The sequence below is a fragment of the Anomalospiza imberbis genome, chromosome 3, assembly GCF_031753505.1.
Source record: "Anomalospiza imberbis isolate Cuckoo-Finch-1a 21T00152 chromosome 3, ASM3175350v1, whole genome shotgun sequence".
NCBI lineage: Eukaryota > Metazoa > Chordata > Aves > Passeriformes > Viduidae > Anomalospiza > Anomalospiza imberbis.
This window is the reverse complement of record NC_089683.1, coordinates 69,640,692-69,661,026: the sequence shown is the minus strand read 5'-3', so window position 1 is coordinate 69,661,026 and position 20,335 is coordinate 69,640,692. Positions and strand designations below refer to the sequence as shown.

Here is a 20,335-nt window from a genome sequence, read left to right as displayed (position 1 = left end):
TTCAGTTGGTTTTCTCTGTTTGCCAATTAAGGCAATGACATTTTACCTTGGAGGTCTTCTGCATGGGATTCTGCAGTGCTTGTGAAGCTGTGAGGTGCTGGAGTGCTCTCTGCCTGGCAGGGTATGAATATGAAATATACTGGTGGATGGAATGAAGTGGTGTGCAGTAAAGGTGGCAAGACATCAGGGCATGTATTGAACATGTACTGAACACCAGAGGCAATAGGATCTGTTGAACATCTTTCACTCTGCAGTGTTACAGGGCTTCATTCTGTGGGGGGAAAAAAGATATTTGCTCATAAAATTAATTAACAACTACTTTGTAGTCTATATCTGTATGAGACAAAGGATTCTGTGGTACTAATTGCAGAAAATCCAGAGGGAATTGCCTAATGCTATGGTAATTGTACACATATAGAATGGTCCATTGGAGCAGTTACAGCTCTTATGCACAGCTTGGCCCTCTGAGAAGTCTTTGCTTCCTGAATAAGATTAGAAGCTCTTTTTACTTTCTCTTTTCCTTCAGTTAATTCAGTGCTAGTACCTTGGTCTGGTGTTTTCCTTCTTGCTGCCTTATCTACAATATTTTTCTTCATCCATTTTTAAGTTGTGTTTTCAGATGAAGGCAGATTCTACATAATTTTCTTTACCATGGGTGAAATATAAAATGTACAGTAGCTTGATTTAACTCTGAGAAATAAAGATATTTTCAGGAATTACATCTCCACATACATTTGGCAATGTAAGATTGACTTGTTGTAATTTCTTTTGTTCCCTTCACCTTGCTGGAGGCATTAGCATAGCAGAAAGTGAGAGTAGAGTAAGTGCAGTGTAAGGGTTTCTATTTATTTAGCACAAGTGTAAATTACATATTACAAGATGCAGGAAAACAGAGATCGAAGATTTGTACCTCTTTTTGTGCAAGTAGCTACACTCTTACATCTGGTATATGAAAATGCCTTGTATTTCCCATTCCTGGTACTAGAAAACTGTGGAATAAGTTATTCATTATTTTCTAGTATTACCAGGCATGGATCCAGCAGTTAGGCTTATAGCCCTCACAGAAAGCAAAAGTTCCAACAGGTTATACTTATTCTGTGTCAGAGGCAATAAACTTGTTTGCATTTTTTAATTGTGGTGTGTTTTCTACTAATTAAGCAAGTTAAACATTTGCTGCAAATTAATATGTGAACCCCCTGCCATTTTCAAAGACAGACTTTGCTCTCATGTTTTCTAAGAAATGGTAAAATGGGTGAATAAAATGAATATTTTGAAGCATTTTGTTACTCTCTACCATCACTAATATAAATAAAACAACAATTTTATTTCTAACACAGATGTGGATTAAAAACTAAAGGACATGTGAGTCAGTACATGTAGTGATTTATGGAGCAACAGACCTTTAGAGACGGAATCAACTCTGTAATATGTGCAAAGTGAGATTTTAGGTGTGGAAAATTAGAAACATTAGGTGAATTCTTCAAGCCTTTTGGTAGGGCCTCTCTGCATTGTCTCTTTTAACAGTCTTTGTCTTCTGGAACATGTGGACTAGGTTTGTGTAAGGGGAAGCAGAGTAAATGGGATGGAATTGAAGACTTTACCTCTTTGTTCCATGGTGTTTTTTTTTTTTTTTTAAGATTACTGCCTAAGGAATAGGTGTTTTTGAGAACAGTTTCTCTGTTTTCTATTCCAGACATTTTAGTTTAGGCAAGTATTGTTGTGTGTTGTAGCATTTATCCTCATTGAGAGGTTGAAGAGGTTGATAGGTTAAACAGTGAGTCTTAAGAGATTCTTTTTTATACAGTTAGCTTAGGTCTTCCTCCTAGGTGTTTAAGATAAAACTCTCAGATTTAAAGGCTGTTGTTCTGTTTACTCCAAAGCAGTACCAGGTGAGGGAAAAAATTTTCCAAGGCAAACTAGGAGATTTATAAATTCAATTTTCATTTCTATCTTTTTTTTTCCCCCACAAACTCCTGGCTACTGTGACTGTCTCTTGGAAGAGGTCTTTAGAAACTCCCTCCAGAGAGCTTGCTTTGATAGCATCTCTAATTTGTCCAAATTGACGCATGTAAAAAAGTTAGTCTTAAAATCTTCTGTCCCATCTGCCAACTTCTCAACATTTTACAGGAAATGCTTCCCAGGAGAATCATTACATTCACCCTAGTGTGCTGGCTAAAAGGACTCTGGCTGTCACTGGGATACTTGCCATCTGGAATGTAGAGAAAATTACTCTTTCTGATATGGTAACTACTGGGAACCTCACTGAAAGAGTGGGCCCCCTTTGTGCTAGGTGATTCACTTAAAAGCAATGGAAGAAGAATGCCTAGTTATTGATCTTTAGAGCATGCAATTCACATTTTAGACAGAATTGAATGGATTAAAGATATTAAAAGGAGGATAATAATAAAGTAGAACTAGGAAAACATAGTTTATCACAGAGTAAGCTATAGTTAAGAGTAGTCAAATGATTTATTAGATGGACAGCTGTGGTAGGCTTCTTTATCCAATAAATAATGGGAGAAAACCTCTCTAAATTAAGTAGCTTTTGAACAAATTGCTATTTCACTTTTTCAGATAGTGTTTTTGTGTTGTTTTTTTCCTGGCCAACCCTGAAGAAATTGTAAAAGCAAAACTAACTTTCTGTGAAGTGTGACACTAACAGACACTAACTCATCCTCCTGTTAAGAGTAGCAAGTCCCTTTATTTAGCACCTGTTTCTGTCCTGGGTTTGAGTCCAGCTGGTACCCAGGCTGCAGGAGAGGACTGAAGGAGAGAAGCTGCTGCAGTTGTTAGCAGCAAAAAGATCTGCAGGGCTTCTTGAGAGACTGGGCACTTCAACAAGCTGGTGTTCTTCTGGACTCAGCTTTCAGATGGTTTTTGCTTCACTTCATTTCTGTGCTTCTGAAGTAAAAAAACAAGTAGGTGATTGTGTGTTTTATTTTATTAAGCTAGAATTTGAATTCTATCTTAGATATAAGATGGTTAGCATTAATATTAGTTCAGATACTGTCCCTACCAGAAATTTTTCAGGAATGTAAGAAATAGTTACTCTAGTATGTTTTCCCTAGATAATATTTTCAGGTTTAGAATGATTAAGTAGAGAACATACCACTAGGACAATAAGAGAGACTTCTCATTATTACTGTTCTTTTGTGTTTCCTGGATACTGTTTTCAACAAAATATATTAGGTTTGACTTTTTTTTTTTTCAAGAGATTTAGTTCTAAACAAAGACACTTGCTAAGTATTCTTTAGCATTGTGCCCAAAAGTGGTTGCAAACTTGAAACAATAAACTGGATGTTAAGTGTCTGCTGCTTTTAAAAATGATTCTGAGATTTTCACAGTAGAAAGAATTACGTTTTTTTATGAAGAAATATTTTGCCAAAATGAAAATTTTTTGAAGTTTATTGCTGTGTGAAAAAGCTGACATAAGTAGTATCTGTGGCCCTTTGGACTTATTTTACTTACAATCATTTTGGGTTTGATGTAGAAACATTTCTGAGTTTTCTTCTAGCCATCCTACCATGTATCCATCTTATTTCTGATACGTGGTTTTGTCAGGAGTCTGTTCACTGGTAATTATCATATGATACCTTTTCCTTTCCATAGTTAATTTTCTAGGCCTTGTGGCAAACTAATGGAATTGGTCACTGGTGAAAATTCTGAAGGCTTATATTCCTAACAAAACCTGATTAACTTCATTATTAGCTTGTTTCATTTTCCTCTATTTTAGAAAAGGGTAGGAAGGAACACAAATGCTGCTGCTTTCAGTACTATGGAGGAAATACATAGTATATAATAAATGTGCATTGACAGCAGAAGCACAGATATATATTACAGTGAATGCTGAGAGTGTAATTGAAGCAGTCATTATATTCTGGTATATTACTTGCCTGCATTCTGCTTTACCTGGAGGACATTAAGTTTTCATCCCAAGTTCTCCCACATAACTTCCAAATCTGTGCAGCAAGAGGGAATAAAATCAATATCCAAATGAGTACTTCATATGAAAATCTTATTGGTAGAAATGAGCAAAACTTTACTTGTTCATAAAATCATTTGGAAGGTATAGCCAAGTGTAGGTACAGCTTTTAAATCTGCAAAACATCAAAATATCAGAATTTATTAGCCAATACTGTTATTTTTGGGATGGATTAAAATATTTATTATCATAGGGAAGTGAAAGTCAATCTTGAATCTAGTCATTTACTTCTTTAAAAATTAGTTTTTGGAGTTTGTTAGTCAAAAATCGCATGCTGCTGGAAAGTAAATTGCAGGAGCATGAATAGACTTGAAAAAATGGGAGTGGAATCCTAGAATTAATATCAATCATTCTAACATCTGCCGTGTCTCCACAGTGAATTGAATAGAAACATTATTTTGTATCTTCTTGTGAAATACTTATTTAATGAGAAAAATGTAATTAATAAAGTGATACGGTATATCTATACAGTTTCTGTTGACTTTAGCACTGGACATGAAGACTTTGTCAGCTCTTTTTAGGGGGACTTTGGAAAAGGTTTTTCTTATTGTGTGAATACATTTCCAATGGTGTCAATAACATTTTGAAATTTTCTCTAAAATAGCGTTATGGAGTGTATACACAAACTAATATAGGAATATCTTGGTATTGATGAACCCACCCAGTGTTTATAAACACATGATGTTCTCATGTGAGCATCTGTTCTTAAGATAATTTTATCAGAGGCTGTGTCAAGACAATTGTGTGGCATAATTACCAGAAAGAATTAATTCCAGTATTCAATGTATTAAGAAGGGCTTTTCTAGCATTTTTGTATGCCATACATTCAGCCTCTTGCTTAAACTACATTTTACAATCAGATAAATAACTCTATTATTCTTTTATTAAACCATCACTTGCCTTTTAAGTTCCAGTAGTGCTTTGACAAAACTGGTACAGAATATGGTATGCAATATAATTGCTTTATTTTTCTGCACATTTTCAGGCACTGAGCATTAAAAGAAGTGAGGCAATTTGGTCACAGGTGAATTTCTTTCTTAAATGTCCAACAAGGAAATGTAGCAAAAAAAACCCTGGACTGGGTGAGCTTTGAAAGACAGATACCCATGAGTAAAAAAAAAAGGAAGAGCTGCAGGGTAAGGCCACTGAAAGCTTTGCTTTGCTCAATATTTGATGGAACAGACTGCAGATCTCTGCAGTGTGAATCTACTGAAATCCCTGATGGCAGCTAAGAGTTACTTGTCCTTTCTGGGATTTGCAGTGATTTGATCTGTCCAACATTCCTGTCTGATGGAGAGGAGAGGGCATAGCAGAGACAACAGTGAACATAATGAACAATTAACTTAAAGAGCACTCTTTGCATATGGATCTGTCCAAGTAAAAATAAATGATTGGAAGGTTTCTTAGTTCTTAATCAAGGATATGATTTTTGATTTGTAGATTGAGTAGGCCAGGATCTACAGAAGGTACTGTGATATTTCTGTCAATGAAATCTGTTGAGGGGGGCTGTGTTTTTTTTTTTTTTTTTTTTTTCCCCTGGATGCTCTCCTTATGAACCTTGTTTCTTGATTCAGAAAACCAACTTAGAATCTTATCAAGTCCCAGTAGAGTTAAGGTAGCACTTGCTTGAAGCCAGGGTGCACTTCTCGAATAGATAATAATAGTAGTAGTAGTAATAATAATAATAATAATAATAATTCCATGTGATTCTCTGAAAAGACAGTTCTGTTTTGAGAGAGAGAGCTGCTTGCTGATTTTCAAAAGGTGAATGTTAATGCATTTACACCCTTAATGACTGTTGTACAATAGGGATAAAAAATGAGATGAAGAAATGCTGAAATGATTCCAGTGTGATTACTTCCAAATTATACTGCTCGTTTCTTTCAGAACAAAGAACAATGGCAGGCTAATGAGAGCTCTACTCTTTCTTAATAGAATAAAGCTGTTAACTGACTGGTTCTGCAAATTTTTGTTTCTTGCAGTTTGCATCTGTTAAATGGCATTATAGAGATAAAATCAGTTAGATTCTCTTAGCTCCTGAAGTCACATAAAAGCCTAGAAAACTTCTGTGGATGCAGTTATATTTTCAGTGATGCATTACTTCATCCAGCCTTAGGTCAAAATAATAATAGGTCACTATCTGGGCATTATATCCTTCCTGTTTTTTCAAATCCCATAATAAAATTATTTATGGATTATTTGCAGAATTCATTCTCTTCTTCATATCAGGATTCAATAAAGATAGTAGCAGATACAAGACAACACTAAATGCCTTCATGCAGCACTGCTTTGGAGAAGCAAAATAATCTTATCGCTTCAGGTAAGTGACAAGAAAGAATCTTATTACCGAGCAGGTTAAATTATGGGCAGGTAAGCTTGAAGCAGAATGCAGAGTTTTATGTGAATAAGCTCAGTAGTGATTAAAATATTTAAGTCAGCTGGGCTTGTAATCTGAGACTGATGTTTTCTTATTAATATTTAGGAGTGGAGGATAGGGATAGGCACCAGGAGCTGGGAAATGCCAGCATCTAATTTTGAAATGTTCAAATTTTTGTTTCTTCTTTGGTTATAATAAACTATTTCAAGGGACTTCAGATAGCTTTTGAGAGAGGCAAAGACTATGTCTTCAGGTGTTTTCCTTTCAACAGAGCTCTGACAGTATGTAGGGCTGCAAATCCCAGTGAAATGCTAGTTCATTATCCCAAATCCAATACCTCACTTCTACCTGTGTGTTCTGGTTATCATAGGTGAGGAGGAGTACTGGAAATCTTCTGTCAGTCTTTACACCTTTGTACTATCCACTCCTAGTGTGAGTATGCCTTGTGCTGGTGAGAAGTTTGGGAAGCAGATGGAATGCAGCCCTCATGACCCTGTGGTGCAGCCAGATCAGTTGGTAAAACTGCTGAGTGTTGGATGAGACTGGCATGCAGATGAGAGTGACCTGAATTAAAGCTAGGAAAGCTGAACTCAGAAGATGTTATCTGGCAGTGTGAATTGAAGGGAGGTCTGCTAGACGTAATACCATATGCTGTGGCCAAGTACTGAGTGCTCTCTGTCAAGTGTGTTCTGAATCTGGGCCTGGGGTGACTCCTACCTGCTACTGGACTGCAGCAGCAGTGGTCCCCAGTGTTCCTGTTTGGTCAAATGGCCTGTGTTACTGTACTTCAGCAGATCTCTGCACAAGTTAATGCAGTTCTTTTTTAAATGTTTGTTTTTCCATGAGTTCATTAGGTTTAATCTACAGTGTAATTACTCTTCTTCAAATCGGCAGGGTCTGCGACCGGAGTTCATGCTGTAGGAGATAATGGCTTATGAATCACTCAGTTATCTAAGTACCTATGAAGAAACTATAGGCAAGAATGAATGCTGTTTGTTTTTGAATCTCTTCAGGAGCTCACTGTTCAAGTTCTCATTAGTTTTTCTCCCAAGTATACACTCTATTGGAGTCTCTCCCGAGACTCTCACCAAGAACTATGTAAAACCTAGCAATATGTGTGCTATATTTCATGATAGCTTTGTCACAAAGAAACAATTCACATGAGTTTGTGGCAGTCAGAATGTGTTGGATACTGCCTTTCATTAGGGAAAAAATGACAGCATGCCAGTATGTTCCATCTAAAGAATGCGTTTAAAAATAGTAAGTGATTCTAGAGAATTTCCAGGCTTACAAATAGCAGACATGCTACAGTTTATCTCAGTTTCTAGAGGAACACCATCTGAGTGCTGAACTGAACTTTGGTCAAGATAACAGGGTGTTAGGATTCAGAATAACTAATGATGAGCCATGAGAAGTACCAGGAAAGGTTCTGATTGTTTTAAATATCATGCTGAATGTGTTGGTGGGATTTATTTTGTTTGTTTTTCAAGATTGTCATTGCTGTTACAGTAGGTCCAAAAGCAGTATTCAAGTATTCAGAAATTAAATCATAAAGTATCTCTTAGCAATAGAAGAATTTTGTCACTAAGATACATAATTAAGATCACTAAGTTTTATACAAGGTATGTATCACTAAGATATAAACAATAATGAGTTGTTTTGTTTTACAGACATAGTCAGTAATTCAGACCTTGATTACAGTCCTTTTAGTAAGAAACTGGGAAGAGGTGTAGAGATTAAGAAGAGTTCTTTAATTTTTACTGACCAATTTTAAACTGATATGTAATACTTTAATTTCAAAATCTTCCTGATCACAAGATAACATTGTCTGAAGCACTGGGCTATATGACTGGGCTAGGAAATATTACATACCCTGGCTTCTGTAAATGCAAGGTGGATAGCATGCTCTCAGCTGCAGTGCAGCAGCCGTTCCACTGCTTTATAATGCTCTTGATAGATCTGTATTTCTCTTTAATTAGAAAAGTATGGATTGAACTTAATGCTTAGATTTAATTGATTATTATGTCAGCATGATCCCCTGGAATTGTTGTAGACTGGCAGTAGAAATGGAAAGTGGAGCCTGTATGAAACCAGCTATTCTCCGAGTGGCAGAATAGCTACAGTAGTGGTAACAGAGAGGGAACTATGTGGCCTTTGTGCAGCTCTGGGAAATGCTAAGCCAATGGAATGGTGGAGTTTTGTGAAGCTTTTTCATGGAATCAGTTAGGTTGAAAATGACCTCTGAGATCATCAAGGCCAACCTCTGACTGAACACCCCCATGTCAACAGGACCATGGCAGTGGTCTGCCATATCCAGTCTTTCCTTGAACATCTTCAAGGGTGGTGACTTCACCACCTCCCTAGGCAGCCCCTTCAAAGGCCCATTTTGTAAAAAAGCTACCCAGTCCAGGTAGGCATTTTGAAATGGAAAAGCAGTCATGACAGTAAATGTGCTCTCTCCTATGGGTATACAGAGGTTTAAATTATTTCTTCTTTTATCTGTTTCTATGAAGGCTTATTCTATGCAACTTGTGTTTGTATGGATTGTTTGACTGTTACTCAGAGTTTTCTGGAAGTTGTTTTGTTTGTTTGGGGTGGGTTTTTAAATTATTTTCTCTCTCTTAGTCTAGTGTAAAAACATTATATTGCCTAAAAGCTTTGCTGGTGGAAGTGTGTAATTGTATATATTATTAATTGCATCTGTTACTAGACTAGAGTCTTGATTAAGGCAACTTCATTTGCCAGAGGGCCTTGTCCTTCTTTATCATACTCAGACATGTTGAATTTGCATTCAGCTGACTACAATCAAAGATGTCTAGTGAAAATGAAAGTCCCAAAACAGAATCTTCTCTCTTTTATTAATTAAACTTGAAACTAGCTGTTTCTGTTCCCTCCATGTTGACTTAAGAGATATAAGCAAGAACACTGTAACTTGAAAGCAACATTTTACTCTGACAATCATTATACACTGGGTCTCTGGAGCCTAAGAATGTCCAAGAAGCAGTGTTGGTTTTGTAAAAGGCAGAATCATCTACTCGAGTAAGATATGTGGTATTTCTGGAATGAGAAATCTTGACAGAGATGTTTATACTTATTAAAGTTTTTGTTCAGTTAAACCGTTTGATATTCTGCACAGTGTATGGTAGGTTCGCATGTATCTGCCACATTAATGGGGCATATATTTGCTTCTTAAATTTCCTAAGTTTAATTGTCTTAAATATCCTAATGTGGTGGAGGAATCATCATATTCACTCTCTCCTTTTTTAATATGTCTTGTGGTTAAAATGCCTTCAATCATGCCTTTTATTTCTTGGTGCTATTGTACCACAGGCACTGTTCTCTTGAGCAGGGAGAGCCTTTCTGTGACCTGAATATTCTAAAGCTGAAAAGAGAATCAAGCTCAGAGCTTAATGAGAATTGTGTTCTTTGGACCACTTTAATATTTTTTTTCTTTCAAAAATACCTGCTTTTCCATTTCAAACAGAAAGACTAGATGATGACATAGCTCCCTTGCACCCCTCTTTGAAATAGGACTAAATTAATTGATGTCTCTCCTTTCAGCTATGTTGGCAAGTTCTGTCAGCATCTTTTGTCTTGCTGCATTCCTGCTGGGAGAGACAAGTCTCCTTGCTGGCCTAGCTCAGGACTGTCTCCCTTAAGAATACTTCTAGTAACTGTCTACCATCATTAGATACCCCAGCTTCCTTTTAATTGCAGTATTCAGGAGCTCTGCTGAAATCAAGAGAGTGGTGCCGTTGTGCAGATGAATGTGAAGTTCTTAGAGTGGAGTTCTTAGAGGTTGCTCGGCTTTAGCCACAGTCTTGACACTCAGAAAATCAGTACATCTAAAGGGAAAAGAACATTTGAAAATGAGAGAAGATTGATTTGTACAGAGCCTACCTCTGGAGGCTTAGTGGGTTGTGTTCAAGATCCTTCAAAGAAGAGTCTTTGTATTAAAAATTCTCTGTAATATAATCTAATCAGAATACATTCTGTCTTTACTCCCTTTGCTCGAAAGAGTCAGCAGTAGGAAATTTGGCATTTGTGGCTTCTATAGCTTTGAAAAATTCTAACATTCTTCATAATATACCTTTGTACACGTGTTAGAAAACTTTAACAGAAATGTACTTACATAGCATTTGTGCTGTAATTTGGCAAATTAGGATTTGTAGTTTGTCACCACTATGAGAGGGATGTTCATATTAAAAAATCAGAATAAGTTTACCCCTTGGTCATTGAGCATGTGACTCACTAGGCTTTTCTCCCCCCAGACTACAGTGATGCAACTATTTCCTAGATATTTGTAGGAATTGCCATCAGAATTGTTGTATCTTGCTGTCAGAACTTGCTTAAGTTCAGTATGAGATATTAGGAGAAGACAAGCGCAGTGCAGTGTCCCATTGCACTTGAAAAAAGTGTGTCAGGTGAAGCTGTAAAGCTGTGAGGTCATTGGAGGATTATGAAATTACTCCTTGAATAAGAGAGAGCCCTAGATTAGTCCCTTTAAAATATAATGGGAGAAGTATCCCCTTGACAACATTTGCATTAGTAATCAAATGGACCTTGAATTAAAGCCCCTCAGCTCGCATCTACTGTGAATGCAGTGAATGCTGTAGCAAACAGGTCATGCTTGTGACAATGTTTATGCTGCTGCTTGTATGGTACCTAGTGAGGTATGTCCTACATTCTCTAAGAAGGCAGCAAAAGATTTGGGAGAAAGAAGCAGCCAGCCAGCGTCATGGCTGGATGTTCTTACTTAAAGCTTGCCCTGCTGCAGGGACTGTTCTACCCAGCTCCATTTCCCCTCCCCTGCTGGATGTCTGTGACAGTGTAGTGAGAAGATCCAGAGAACAGTGTAGCATCAGTTTATCATTAGTAGAATATATAGTGTTCAAGAACTAAATTAATTAATGCCTAGGATCAGAGAACTTACTGAATATCCCAGGAACTATGACAAAAATGTATGTACCTATACAGTGGCCTTTACTCATTAGTTGCAGTGTTAAGAGTGGGGAAGAAGTAAATTGAGGATCTACATGGATAGAAGATGACTGGATTATGTATGAAGGCATAAATAGTAAAAATAGTGTAATGGTGATAAAAAGGAACTTATGTTGTTGAGATTTCTGTCTTTGGCATTTGCTTAATTTGCAGGAATTTCTTTTAAATTTCTAAATCCTTGTTCAGTTTCAACTTTTGGCAGGGAGGATTGATCACTTTCTTTCTGAAATTCTTTTGCGATTCTTGTCCTTTAAAATCAGTGAAAAAAACAAAATACAAAGCTGTGCAGATGAATTAACTTGGAAAAATCATTAGAAAATTTAGTGGTCCAATCCATTTAGAATCATGGTTGAGGAACTTACTTTTCATTCTCCTTCTCTCTGACTCTCAGTGCAGACAGGGAATAAAAGCACTAGAAGGCTAGACATCCAAACATTTTCTTCTGTCTTTATGGTCCCTTAATTTTGGACACCATTGTAATGCAAGATGTTGCCAGTGAATAGTAAAGTAATAGAAAAAGAGACAAAAAGCATGATGAAGATTATCAGTGAGACAGAGATGAGGAGCACAGTAGGCTGAAAAGAACAGGAAAGTGTTAAGATTGAAGAAAAGGAAAATTCTTTGGATGAGGTGCAGGTGAAAAAAGGAAGATAAGCAAAGTGAACAGAGATTGAAAAACAAAAGTTGGAGGAAGCTATTCCAGGACAATAAGTGAGGAAGGCTTTAGAAGATAAGACTGGAGCATAGCAGAAAGATAAGGTGGAAGGACTTTCTCTCCTGTGAAGAAATAGATGAAAAGGATAAAGAATCTCCACACTTAGGGAGTGAATGATCCTTCAATGATTCAACAGCCAGTGTTGTGTAGGAGCCATGTGAATGGGAAAGAGAAACTAAACCAGAGAGAAATCAACACTGCAGAAACAGGAGTTTTTCTGCCTTATGAAGAAGAGATCCGGAAGAGTTTAGCTTTATTAAAACGTCTCACCACAAATCCATTCTTTTATGTCTGTCTCCACTGTAAGGACCCTGTGAGCACTCTCAGATACTGCTGTCCCTGCACAGCCCCTCAGGGCTGTCCTCCCAAACTGTCCATGTACTGGGACTCTGTATGAGCCCCCCCAGCAGCACTGCAACAGGGTCAGTCTCCAGCCGTCCACAGCCCTGCTCTGCCCAGCCAATGGCCATACTGGGCCATGCTCACTGGTGGCTCACATCCCAGCTCAGCTTTGGACTGATTCTGGGGAGGTGCTCGGTGTCTGGGACTGGGAGGTGGGATGAGCCTTGGCTACCAGACCTAGAGGCACACCCCTCATGGGGATCTCCCTCTGCTCCTGGGCCCTGGTGCCCATGGAGCTTTGTCTTGTCGTGCACATGGTTGGTCTTTGATAGCCTATTAATTTTTTAAACTGCTATAAAACAGTGTGAGGTCAAGCAACGTTGTTGTTGGCATTCATGACTTATTGGCAAAATGCTGATTGAGTTGCATGAAACATGCTAGTTAGAGGAGCAGTTTGTAGCACCATATATTTATTAGGCTAGCATAATGTTTGGATGTAAAGTAGCTTTCCCGGGTCTGCCCTTGCCTCCCAAACTCCTAAAGGCTGTTTGTACTCTCCCAAAACTGGAAGGGAGTTATCCTAAAGGTGAATACATTCCACTAGACAGCTGGAGGCTTTTCTTTTTTATCGGCGTACTTAAGATGATAGCTCCAATTATTTTCTTTTAACTCCAGACTAGAATGTAAATGATGTTGCACAGTTGAAAGTTTCATAGATGGAGAAAATAGAAGTACTTATGGAAGTGGGAAAATATACTGTGCTGCATATGCAGAGAAAATTGCATATATATTTTTTTAGTGATGATAAAAATAACAAGAATAAATCTTGAATTACATTCACACACTTGCACATGCAGTGTTGACACAGAAGAAATATTTCAAATTGGATGTTTTATTTTTTGCAAAACCAGCACAAGGCATATAAATTGTCTGATTTATAGGACTCTGGATGAACCAGTAATGGAATGTAATAATGAAGGGAAATGTAAATATAGGATATGTCACAAAGGGAATTTCCAGTAGAAAATAATATTCATACTATTGTGTTAAGTCACTGATGAGAACTGTTCTGTAATTTAAACTGTAGTTCTTGCCCCTTTTGCTCAAGAATTTTGAAATTGACTATGGGCTGGTTATAACAAAGGGGAAGTTGGCTGGGGAGAGCTTGCCTTGTTTAGCCTAGGACAGTGCAACTTAGATTGTGGCCTTCAAAATGTTGAGGATATAAACATTAGGGAGGAATTAAAATTAGTTCATCTTAAAGACAATGTTGGCACTAAAACCAAAGGGAATAAACTGACCCTGAATAAGCTTAGCCTGAAATTAGAAGATGGTTTCTGATTCTCAGAGGACTTCATGCTGTTCCTGGATACAGAGATGAAGGGCAAAAGAAAACTATGGTAAAAGCAGACCTTAGTAGGTTGGTATTCTCAGATGATGTCTGTGATGATAGAAGCAAGGATGGAAACAAAGGCTCAGATTGTTAGGGTTATCTGGAGTATTTTGCTTATCATCCTGTAGACAGTTTTTGTGTAAGATTCCTATTTGTTTTATTTTTATTCCAAACTACTGAGGAAATACTGAGTGGATCATTCTTAGATGACTATGATCCATACTTTTCAGGTGGTGGCAAATGCCTCACTGGTGTGCCAACATTTAAAGTGAACTTTAGCAATCTGAAATACTTAAGCTAGGGCAGGCTCTTCCAGACTTGTGAGTCGTGACTCTGCTCTGGCATTGCCTCCAACAGTGGCAAGAGTAAGGAGATATGGAAGGATGCAAGAAATGCAAACCATTCTATGATTGATGTCTTGATTGCACTCCCTCATTTAGTAGGGGCACAGTTGATTTGCTTATTATGCAAACTTTCTAATGAGAAACTCTTTGCTGTAAGCTCTGTAGAGGAAGCAGTATGTTCTTTTATTATTCTTGTGTTCTTTAGTAAATCTCTATTTAATGTGTATTTTGCACTTCAATTGTATCTCGGTGCTACGGACACAGTGCTCATGCATTTTTAGTTGGTTGGGAAGGCTGTACTGTGGGCAGTAAAAACTTCACATGGACGTGTGTAGGCCCAAAATGACACAGGTTTCCTCAGCACAGCTTGGGAAGCAGCCCATCCTCAGCTGTCCTAGCATAGACTCACAGACCTCTATAAAAATGACCATATACACCTGACTCTGACAGTTGTAATATATTGATTCCTTTCAACAAAAAACCAAACCAGACTGGCTGGTATATGCAGTCCAGACCAAATCCACAGCTTTGAGTAGTATGGTGATGTCTTTCCTTTTTTTTTTTTCCCTCTGTTCTTGAATGCCTTGCCTGATTTTCCTTAGCATCTGTAAGAAAAAAAACACTCCAACTTTTGTGTAAGACAGTGACAGCCCCTGAGCAAATAAGCACCATTTAGGCTTTTCCTTTTCTTTGAGCTCCCCAGTTCTGTTTTTTTCCCCTCTTAACCCAATGTAGAGAGTCTGAAAAAAGAAAATACAATGCAGAATTCATAGCAACTCTGTTTCTTATCAGAATATAGGTCTGGAAAAACAGCACAGTGTCATGGCTCCTAATGGATGCTGTAAAGTCCTTGAAGAAATCCCATAGATTATAAGGATGTATATGTACACATACCCATGTATATGGCAAATGTCAGAAGGGGACTTATTGAAAAAGAATGTTGATTTTCAGTCCTTTGCCCTTAGGTGTAAGGTCTTGTGTGCCTTTAATAGAATTTGATAAATTAATTTTTGGAGGTTCCTGTGTATTATCTGTTTTGCTTCTCACTCATGAAGAGTGATCTTCCTGTAAGTAATAATAACAATAATAATGAAGTGACAGTTGTTGGCAAGGGATTTGCTACATTTATTAAATTACTATGCTAGTCTTTCAGACATAGATATATAAATTAACATGTCCTGATAATTTATTACTGGCAAAACACTGACAGATTTCAACTCATTTTAAAGGCACAAAAGTGAATTGGAAAAGAGAGAAACAGAGTGGTGGTCCGTACAGACACCTTTTGACTATATGAGGTTAAATCAAGAGTAAACATTATGTTGTGTATTCTTTTACAGATCAGTTGAGTAAAGTTATGCATTATATGTGGACTACACAGATTATATTGTCAAGGTTATGCATGTGAGCTATTTATAAGGATGTAGTTATCTAAGACGATTACCTTATTTAAAGATATACTGTCAAGTTTGAAGATAGGAGTTTCATGTTTTTTTTGTGTCACTTTCAAATCACTTTTGTTAACAGCTGGTTACTTAAGCTTATATTAGAATGTGAATGATTTATATAATCTGGTGATTTTCCAGTTCTACAATGTAGAATTTCTTAGTCTTCCTCCCAGAACTATTTTCTGCCATATTGCTCTTCAGGAGTTACATTAGAGTGAGCCTATAGGACAGACTCCAGGAAACAGCAAAAGAAGTGACTCTCAGAATGCTGGATGCAGCTGATAGCTCAAAGAGCTCTTCTCAGCCAGTTAACAAGGATGCCATTTAGTAGTCCTTAAAAGGTGATGGAATTTTGTTTGCTGCTGCCTTAGGATTTGTAACTATTAGCTGTGACTAGAGGTTTATCTAGCCATATGAGTGCAAAATCCAAAGAAAGCAGTGTAAATATCTATTGAACAGGGTACAGTTATGTAATTGGCACTTAAGGGTTATGACAGAGGACAGTGGTGATAAGCTAATGAATTCATGGAGGGAAAGTTTAGGTGTTACCTGAATGTTATTTATTCTTCTTGGGTGAAGGATAAAATGCAACTAATGCTTAGCAATAGTAGATCGAACTCTCTTTTTCTCCTTCATGTTTCATTAAAAAATGACACTGCTGATAAGAGCTCAGAAAGTTTATTTTGGGGCATTATTATCTGTGTTGATTCAGGGGGAAGAGTGCCATCTGCAGAATCCTTAATCTTCCCTGCTTTAACAGCTCTGTCATGCCAGCAGTGCTCAAATGTTGGTGGACAGGATTTACTCTTAGCTTGTGAGACCTGATGTGCTCAGCTTTTTCTAAGGAAATTGCTTAAAACCTGCTACGGAGCAGACTGCTTTTCTGTTCTACTAAGAAAACGCCATCTATAAGCTCCTTTCCCCAGTATTGTTCAAAAAAAGATTAAGATGCACATCCTTGTTGCTTTTATAATCTTCTCTAGATTAACTGTGAGGAAGCAGGGGAAAAGAGATGAGTATTAGGTCAAAGTGTTTTAGAGGGGATGAAAAAAGCAGCTGCTGCAAAGCAAAAGAAGCACACACTCTCAGCCAAAATCCCACCACCCAACCACCCAAAAACCTGCACAGAAAAACCTCAGGGAAAACAAGAGTGATAGGCTTTTTAATTTATTTTTGTGGGTGTTTCCCACCCTCTTACCCTACACCTCCCCACCCCACCCCCCTTTCTGCAACTCAAGGTACTCTATGCTGTGGCTCTCACCACTGTTTCTTAGTTGAGGAGGGAGGTATTCTTTTTACTGCCATGAACATAATGGATATTGAAAGTCTCTTTTTGAAGGGGCAGTCATCTAGGGCAGGTTCTAACATGTTTCTGTAGCCTTGTGTTTAATATCTACGCTTCTAATGATGAGTTCTCCTTCCAGAATGCAATTAAAAAGTTAAAGGAAAGAATAAGAGACATTAAATGAAATACACATAGACAACTTTTTGACTTAGTAAAGCAAAACAGTAAAAATGTTTTTCACTAGAAAAACAGAATCAAGACACTGTGAAGGAGAAGAATCAGGGGAGCCAGAAAACAAGACTTTGACTGCAGTGGTCAGTGACGTAACACAAGATAGCTCTTCACCTAGCATAGGGTCATGTTGGCAGAGACCTGGTGCATCTTGCCAGGGCTCACATGATGCTCACAAGCACACTGCAGACTGTCAGATAGCTGTGACTATCAGTGGCAAATGCCTGGAAGCTGAGGATTAGAGCACTATTTCTGTATTTATACAAATACTTATCCAGTGTCTTTGAAGCATGTAAGAGAGGAAAAGTGTCTGAATATTGTCTTTGCATCTTGACAAGAGGGTCAGGGTCATGTAGGAAGTGGGCTTTTCCTTCATGAGGCAAAGAGATATTGCTGAAAGTTTGTAGCTTTAATTGTGACTTGAAATTTAAGCTCTTTATGGATTCAGAGGAACTGAAGACAGAATCCCAGAGAATCTGTGTGCCTTGCTGTAAAGCCAGGCAGCTGGCAGAACAAGCCCATGTGACACCACACTTGGTTGGTGGTCTGTCAAATCTGGCAGCCCCATAGGCAGAAAAAGGCAGAGAATGCAAGAAAGCAGGAATGCTGACAGCCCAGCCTGTTCACCTGCAAAGTGGTGAGCAAGGGGCTTGGAAAGTCCAGGAATTCATTAGGTTTGGTGAAGGAGTGGGGCAGTTCCATAGTTGTGCAGTTGGGAACCAGCATCCCTGGGTGTCTCTAGGCTAAGAGGGTAGGAAGTGTCTTCAGCTGTCCTAAAGAAAAGGGAAAGTTTTTAAAGTAATATCAAAGGCTTTGTGTGTGGTGATTGTTTATTATTGTTGTTAAGGCAAGAAGGAAGAAATTTTTATTGTGAGAATGAAACACTGGAACAGGTTGCCCAGAGAGGTGGTAAATGTGACCAAGATGGTAGATGCTTCCTTCCCACCCAAACCATTCTATGATATTGTTGTTGGTGCTGTTGTTAGTATTATAATAATACCCCATTTTTCCCCAAAGAAAATAAAATTTTATTTTAGTGGAAAATCCTGACATGAAAATTGCACATTTTAATATTTTAAAAATAGTTGTGTGTATTTATCCTTAAGCTTTAGAGGGGGTGGATATGCAGTGGTATTGTTTTTCTTTTATGCATTCCTTTGATCTGTTCATCTTTCTGGCCCACCTCACCTCCATCTGTAGGTTTGTTCCATCTGATATGCAGATATGAGCCTTTTGGGATTGAGTTGCTTTTCTGTTGTGCCTAGTGCAGTGATATTTATTAGCCAGAATATGTAGTTATTGAACTGTATCATCTTTGACAGTATTTCAGGTAACCTCTGAAAAGTAAATATGTAGGAGGCCTTTGATATTCTTCGGAAATATATGAGAACTTGATCACAGGATGCAATGAATTGAGGCCTTTATTTGTACATCATAGGAAAAACTTGTCCATATTTTGATTTTAGTGGTCGCTAAAAAAAGCCCCCAAAGGCATTTTTCTGAGCTGACTTTTGCTGCTCTATCAACAGTAGTTTCAGTAGTTCCAGTGCTGTGTTGATGAGATGGTGGGAAATGCAGAAGAGTGATGATGAGGCAGGACTTTTAAAAAACATTATTAGAATGAAATATGAATTCTGGAGCGAAATAACTTAGGAAATTGTAGCTTAAGTATAATCGGTATGCATAAAGAGATTGTTGTTAAAGCAAAGCATAGAAGATCTGGCTGGTATACTCAAGTACGCATTCCACCTGTATCAATTTTGTGTCTTTTAAATTCACAATTTGAATAAGGAATATCTTATGAGTATTGTTTTTCCAATAAGTAGCTGGAAAACCTTGAGCTGGGAGATTTTTACTGCCTGACCTCATGTGCATGAGATGTCTGTATGCTTTGGATACTTTGTGTGCTGCACATTGTCTGTGAGGTGACATTCTGCTTTTTTGTGAGTTTGTTTTTTTTTTTTTTTAAGTTGGATGTACAACACAGTGAATGCATGAGTGTAAGAATTAGGCATGCATAAATAAGAATATTAATTGGCAAGACTCTGGCTAATGAGCTTCAGTAGTGCAAGAGACATTTCCAAATGGTCTAATTAGCCTCCAACAAGTTTTGAAATAAGGATTGATGGATTCCTGAAGAGAACTCAATTGGTAGTTTATTTTTTAACACAGCTTTTCTTACAGTAATTCAGCTTAATTTAGCCAGTTTAAGTTTTTTCAGTTATTTTTAAGTGTAATTTTAATTTATGTGAAAGTATAATTGGAAATGGATTTTTTTTTGCCAAGTCATCAATGAAATGTTGCTTTAGTAAAATATGCAGAAGATATTTCTGGTCTATCTATAAAATTTTGCTGTGCTCTGGTAAGCAACATACATAAATATTAATTACAACTGCAGATAGAAAGGTACTATATGATGTAAAAGAATTGTAGGCAGTGTGCAAATATTTTATATGGCACCTAAGTTCATTGGGGTGGAGAGGAGACACAAAGTCTTACACTAGCCCTGTTCAAGTTACTGGATGGGGAGAAAATGAGATTTTGTGTGTTTCACTGTTTTCTTTCATTGTATTTGTTCACCTTACCTTATGTTCTTAGCCAGTTATAGCTTCATCACAGTGTAGTTGTATAACATGTATGTGTATTGGTAACTTTTCCAGGTATATTTCAAAAAATGTTTCCTAAAATAGTCAAACCATGTTGGTTTATAATTTTCAGAGTTGTGAGGTTTTTTTTTTTAATTATAATTTTTTATTCTTCTGTGTATGTACAGGAGCTAAGCTTTTCTGGAGATGTCTTAAAATGACAAGTTCTGAGTTGTTTTAAGGACTCTGTCCCATTTCAGTTTGAAAGGCGAGACATCCAAAAGAAAGGTGGCCTTTGCCTAAATTAACAAGGTTAAGTTATAAATGGAATGAATAGTAAAAATCATTTTTTGTGTGTCTTCTTTCACAACTTGTGCAATAACCCAGAAATAATCCTATGTGCTCTGAAAATCCTCAAAGTCTGTTTCCCTCAGCATTATTTTGGCTCTTAGATTTGACTAGAAAAATAGGCATAGGATTTTTGGTCTGTAATTTCAGTGCTACCTTTCAAAATATTGCATTTGGTTTTGTTAGTCAGCACTTGGCAAATACTTTTCAGGTCTCATCACATAAAAAATAAACAGCTAACTGAAGCAGTCAGGAAATACAAATTTCAAGAGTAGGACATCTCA

The 20,335-nt window shown here is 37.4% G+C and overlaps 1 protein-coding gene across 7 annotated transcripts in view; it reads left to right on the top strand.

Moving 5' to 3' along the window:
* RYR2 (ryanodine receptor 2) overlaps positions 1–20,335 on the top strand; it is a 377,495-nt gene that overhangs the window by 27,613 nt on the left and 329,547 nt on the right. The window lies entirely within an intron of this gene.